At 48.5% G+C, this 6,000-nt stretch overlaps 1 protein-coding gene across 1 annotated transcript in view; it reads left to right on the top strand.

Moving 5' to 3' along the window:
• SREBF2 (sterol regulatory element binding transcription factor 2) overlaps positions 1–6,000 on the top strand; it is a 60,626-nt gene that overhangs the window by 753 nt on the left and 53,873 nt on the right. The gene's annotated exons all lie outside the window — the stretch shown is intronic.

The following is a 6,000-nucleotide window of genomic DNA, read 5'->3' as shown; positions in this document are numbered from 1 at the left end:
GCGCGGGTGCGCGTGCGCCCACCCCCCGGCAGCCCCGTCTCGCGCGGGAAGACCCTGCAGGCGCGGTCGACCCGGCTGTCCCCAGCCCTTCCGGGCGCTGTGGGTTTGAGCCCCGCCCGGCCGTTCCGCTCGGGCAGGCCGCGGGATCTGCTTCGGGCGCCTCGTGTCCGGAAGCGCAGCGAGGGTCGTGGGGTCGGGAACGCGGAGCCGGGGGCGTCGCTGGGGCCTGGCGGGAGCAGCCAGAGGAGAGCGCGCGGCCGCTGCCTCCTTCGCGCTCCTACACGCGCGGTGCGAGGTCACGCTTGCCCGCCCAGTGGCTCCGCGTCGCACCTGTCACTCCACTCCCGGCCGCGTGGGCGGCTTTGGGGTTCCCCGGGCCGGGACCCCAGGCCCTGCGCCCTCACCCCTGGTCTTCCCGGGGTTGAAACAGGGCCGAGTCTCCTGGCGCCTGGGAAAACTTTGGGCAGCGAGCGGCTGCAGAAGCAAGTTGCTGATGAAGCGAGCGGTGGCGGCGGAGTGTGGACGCATCTCTCCGGGATAGAGACCCGGGCGCTCCTGCTGTCGCGCTGCAAAGGGAGTTGAGCAGCAGGAATTTTGAGCTGTGGCCCCTCGGGGACAGGCTGGGGAGCGGGTGGCCTTTGTTCCGGCGACCTTAACAGCGGAGAGGAAGAGCTGGTAGGAGCACAGGGATCATTTTGTGATCACGGAACCCAAAGTTTGGAGAGGGTCAGCGACTTGCCCAAGGTCACCCAGCTGGTTACGGAGCACAGTTCCTGGGCCAGTGTTGGTGTCGCTGCTCCATCAAGCTTTCACCTGCTCCTTGGGGGCGAGGAGTCCAGTGAATAGGTTAGTCATCATAATAATAACTCTGAATAGGTGGGCTCTTCTGATATTCTAGGCCCCAAGCGCTTAAATTGTTTCACTTATTCCTTACTACAGTCCCTTAAGATAGATACTCTTTTTGCTCCCATTTTACAGGAGAGTGAGGCCAGAAGATGTTAACTTGTTTAAGGTCACTCATTTTAGATTGTCCAGAACCCATACTCTTAATCAGTAACTCAGGCGCATTGTGCTCTTGAGTTTACAAAGTGCTTTCATGTCCAAGATCTCACTACAGCCTTGCAGGCAGGTATGATGACTACAATCTCATTATACAGATGAGGAAACCGAGGCAGCAGAAGATTCTCTTCCAGGGGAAGAGATAGTGGCAACAGCTAATTGAAAAGAATCCATTTCCCATTTTGCTTCTGTAACATTTCACCCCTTGGCCTGACTTTACTTTCTGATTTTGGTCATACAGGCAGTGTGGTAAGACCCTTAAATGATGCCCCAAGTCTAACTACAGACTTTTCCACTGAATGCTCAGAAATACAGAAATGTGTTGACAAATGGGGGAGGGAGGTTCTTGGAACTTAAGGGCAGCTAACATGTTTTGAGTACTTAATGTGCCAGGCACCGTGTTAAGCAGTCATTGCACATTAATGTCCTCAATCCTTAACAAGTTCCATCAGGTAGAGACTGCTTGTTATACTACATTCATCCCCTCTTCGTAGACCCTGAAACTGAGGCTCAAGGCAGTCATTAACTTACCCAAGGTTACACAGCCAGTAAGGCGCATGTCCTAAACTGCCCACTAGCAACCTCACACCAAGAAATTCACGTGCATTTTGCACTCCCATTCCAAAACTGATTCTTATTTGTCTTAATTTATAATGTGTTAAAGTACCTGGTAGTTAAGTATTAACCTTATCCCTATAGATTTCTGAGTAATTTGTATGTTGCGGAAACTACCGCAGTGGTTCCATGGCTTCACAGGGCTCCATATTAGATTTTGGGGAAAATGGCTCCCTGTCTTCACTGGTCAACAAGTATTCAAGTGAGAGCTGTAGGGAACATGAAAACATAGGAAAGATAGAATTTTATGGCTTTGTGGAGCTTGAGATGAATAATAGTAAAACTGTAGTGCTGAGTATAGAACAGCTCACAGTTATGCAGAGCAGTTAGTGAAAGTAAGCGTGGAGGGAGCTTGGTAAAGGCTGGCTTACCAGGAAGACCACACCGAGGAGATGGCCCTGGACGTGGGTCTTAGAGGAAAGAAAGGTTGGGTGGGCTGAAGGCCAGTGGTCTGCAGGCACAAATATCCCTGAAAACTTACCCATCCATCTCCCTCCAGAACATCAGCCCCATGAGGGCCAGGGCCTTGCATTTTGTTTCTTTCACCTAGAATTAAATATTTGTGGGGTGCCTGAATGAATCCAGGGACCTTGAGCTAGGCAGGATTCTAAGTTATACTAGACTCAGCCCTTGGTGTTGGGTTAGGTCAGAGCTGGCCAGCCCAGATGCTTCTAGGAGCTGGTTGGGTGAGGAAGAAGAGATGCTGTGGGTAGTGTGGGAGAGAGGGTATGTGTCACCTCGAGAGCACATGCCAGCCTCTAGGAGGCAGCCGTGTGGATGTGAGGTGATGATCCTAAGAGGGTGATGGGATGGGGATAAGAAGTGGCCATTGTGCAAGGTGCTGGATGTGACAGGACATGGCCTCAGTGAAACTTGGCCCTGAAGGCAGAGCAGAGGTGGAATCCTAAGATCCCATTAAGGCTTTGATCCTGGGCATTGGGAGGGCTCAGAAGCTAGCAGGAAGAGCTGGTTTGGGGAGGTGATGAAAATTTGTCTTAAATGGACTGAAATTGAGGTGCTAGTAGGAAATGGGAGGTAGATAGAAGGTTAAAACTGGGGATGGAGATTGAGGACTAGTCACCCACCCATATTGATGAGTTGAGTATAGAGGTGAGAGGAGAAGATGGAACCGGAGGTCAGATCAGGTGAGGGAAACATAATAACCTAAGGGGAAGTGAGCTTTTTGAGGAGCAGTTAGTGGATGATGGAGATAGTGCTGTAGAAGACAGCAAGGATGACAAGGCCATGAAAGGACTCATGGGATTTGGCAATTAGGAGATCCACCTTTGACACAGCAGTCAGATGAGGTGGTCCAAGGCCAGGTAAACCAGAACGAAGTCAGGAGTGAGCGGGTGGTGGACAAGTAGAGGCAGCTGTTCTCCGTGGAGAAGGTTGAAGCAACTTTTCGGTGAGCTAATTTACTTTCTGTCCTCATGGATTTGCCTATTCTGGACATTTCATATATATGCAGTCATACAATATGTGGCCTTCTTCACTTAGCATAACGTTGAGGTTCATCCGTGTTGCAGCACGGTGTTCCCTTATATGGATGCACCATGTTTTGTTTATCCATCCATCAGTTGTTGGACATTCAGGTTGTTTCCACTTTTTGGCTATTATAAATGAAGCTGCTGTGAGCATTCGGGTACAGGTTTTTCTGTGGACATATGTTTTCTTTTCTCTTGGGTAGATCCTCTGCGGTTTTTGTTGCTGTTTGTTTTTTCCTAACGCTCATTGTAGCCCCATTTATTCACTTGCTTACTTTCCATGTTCCGGTAACTAATGCAGCCTTAAATCTTGTGACAGAAACTCAGTTTGGTGGGCAGTTTTTTTTTTGTTTTGTTTTTGTTTTTTTGCGGTATGCGGGCCTCTCACTGTTGTGGCCTCTCCTGCTGCGGAGCACAGGCTCTGGACGCGCAGGCTCAGCGGCCATGGCTCATGGGCCCAGCCGCTCCGCGGCATGTGAGATCTTCCTGGACCGGGGCATGAACCCGTGTCCCCTGCATCGGCAGGTGGACTCTCAACCAGTGCTCCACCAGGGAAGCCCGGTCAGTTCCTTTTATCGCCCTTGTTGATGTCTCTCCTGGGGCCTTCCCTCTTTTTGTCCCATCTGATGCTTGTCTAGGTCTGCTGTTTCGCACTTATCCTGGGTCTACCCTTAACCATCACCCGGGGTCGGGGGCGATGTTGAAGCCCTTGTTCCCTAGTTCTTGTTTTTTTGTTTTACTCCCTTGTTTTGATGGAGCACATCCTCCAGTAGCTTCCTAAGGAAGTGTACTTTAGAGGTAAATTTGTGGGGCTTTACCTCTCTAAAAGTATATTCTGACGTCTCCAATTTGATAGTTGGGGTGGGTTTAGAATTTTAGGTTGAAGGCATTGCCTCATTGTTTTCTAGCTTCCAGTAGTTGAGAAATCTGATACCATTTTGATTCCTGACCCTCTGTGTGTGACACGTTTTCTCTGAAAACTTGTGGGCTCTTGTCTTTGTCCTTGGTGCTCTGAACTCCACGATGATGTCCACCGATGGGCTGAGCTGTCAGTCACTGTCCCTGCTTGGTGGGCTCTGAAGGGCTCACAAAGTCAGATACCTACATTCATGCAGTCCTCTTGCTGGTAGCCCACCCTGTACCCTAGGCTTCAGAGTAACTTGCTGTTCCTGAGCCTTTGGGTGACACCGTCTTGGGCCTCTGCTGGCTTCTCCCAGCAGTCAGGCACTGGAGAGGCGCTCTGTAAAAGTGTGTCTAATGAGGAAAGGAAGTCGCTTCAGGTTGAGGTGTTGGGTGGGCCCCTAGTCGAGGTGTCCACATCACTGGGAAGATCGGAGTGGCCAGCCTGTGTCAGGGAAGGTGTGGCCAGCACACCACTGGCAGGGAGGCGAGGAGACGGGTAGAAATTGGCTTCATGTCTCTCCAGTGAGTCATACTTCGGAAAAACTGCTCAGTGAGGTGAAGCAGAGATCTACTTTTTACCCCTGTTTGAAGATGTAAGCTTTTTCTTGACACTAGAATATATATCACTGTTGCTAGTGTTTGGCTTGAAAGAGCTGCTGCTGCTCTTAGCTTATTTATTTTCTGCCAGTTTTTAGCACCTGGTCTCATCCGGTTCCATTTCGTGGGATACATCTTCTAGGGTTGCTCAGACCACTGAACCAGTCTCCTGGGGTTTCTCCTTCTTCCTGGGTCTGTTTGGTTTCGCCCTTGACAAACGTGTTGCATTCACACCTGGGCCTTTGGTCCAATGTTCTTGAGCGCTGCCTGCCTTTCATGTCAGTCTTTTCTGTCATTCTCATACTCAGCTCAGGTCTTGGCATTTTTTCTTGGCATTTTAAAAAAAGTGTATTTTTGCTCCTGTATCGAATAGATCTTTTCTTTCCTCAATTTCATAATTTAAAAAAGAAGTTCTTAAGCAACTTTATTCAAATAGCGCTCCCTGAATATCAAATTGTCTATCCTGCTGGATTCTTGTCTGAACTTTATTAACGTGCACGTGAAATGTTACAGCATTTTCACTTACAGGTTGCTGTATGTTGAAACAGTTGAGGTATAAATTGCCTGTGATCCAGTATAATTCATCTGAGGGGGCAAATACCTATCCATGTCCCTGTGGAACATTTACATCATTTGCAGTTTTTCATTAACATAAGTACTGTTGCCCTGAACACAGATGAGCAGATCACTTTGGAGTCAGTTCATTGGTACGTGTTTCTCGTCAAGGACTCTTCAAGTGAAGAGCTGGGTGACAGCTCTTACACACTGCCAGCTGTAGCCCTTTCATTTTTTAAAACTTTTCCAGTGTTATAAATTACTGTGGTGATTGGAACTTACCACTTGGAAAATATTTTCATTTTTTCAAAAAGGTGATACATTCATATGGCAAAATAAAAAGTATGAAAGGGTACTGTGAAAAGTCTTGCCCCCAGCCCTGTCACCATCTGCTTAGGGCCCACAACCCCAAGTTATTAATTTTTTAGTTTCTTTTACATCCTTCAAAACTTAATGCAAATAGAAGCAAATAGCAAGTATGGATTTTCATTTTTGCCCCCCTTTCTATTTTTCACAAATAACATGCTATAAGCTGTGTTCTTCTGCAGCTTACCCTTTTTTTTCACTTAACAGCATACCTTAGAGATCTTTCCAGTCTTTTTCACTGCTGCATGGTTTTCCATTGTACGGATGCACTGTAGTTCATCCAGTCCCTCTTTGATGGACATTTGAGGGTGTTTCCAGTCTCACTATGAAAAACATGCTGTGGCGAATAGCTGTGTAAATTCCTCATTTCACACATGTGCAGGTGTTGGAGCAGGATAAATGACCGGAAGTGTGCGTC

This window comes from Neophocaena asiaeorientalis, unplaced genomic scaffold (genome assembly GCF_003031525.2).
Source record: "Neophocaena asiaeorientalis asiaeorientalis breed wild unplaced genomic scaffold, Neophocaena_asiaeorientalis_V1.1 scaffold242, whole genome shotgun sequence".
Taxonomy (NCBI): domain Eukaryota; kingdom Metazoa; phylum Chordata; class Mammalia; order Artiodactyla; family Phocoenidae; genus Neophocaena; species Neophocaena asiaeorientalis.
This window is presented reverse-complemented; position numbering and strand designations above follow the sequence as displayed.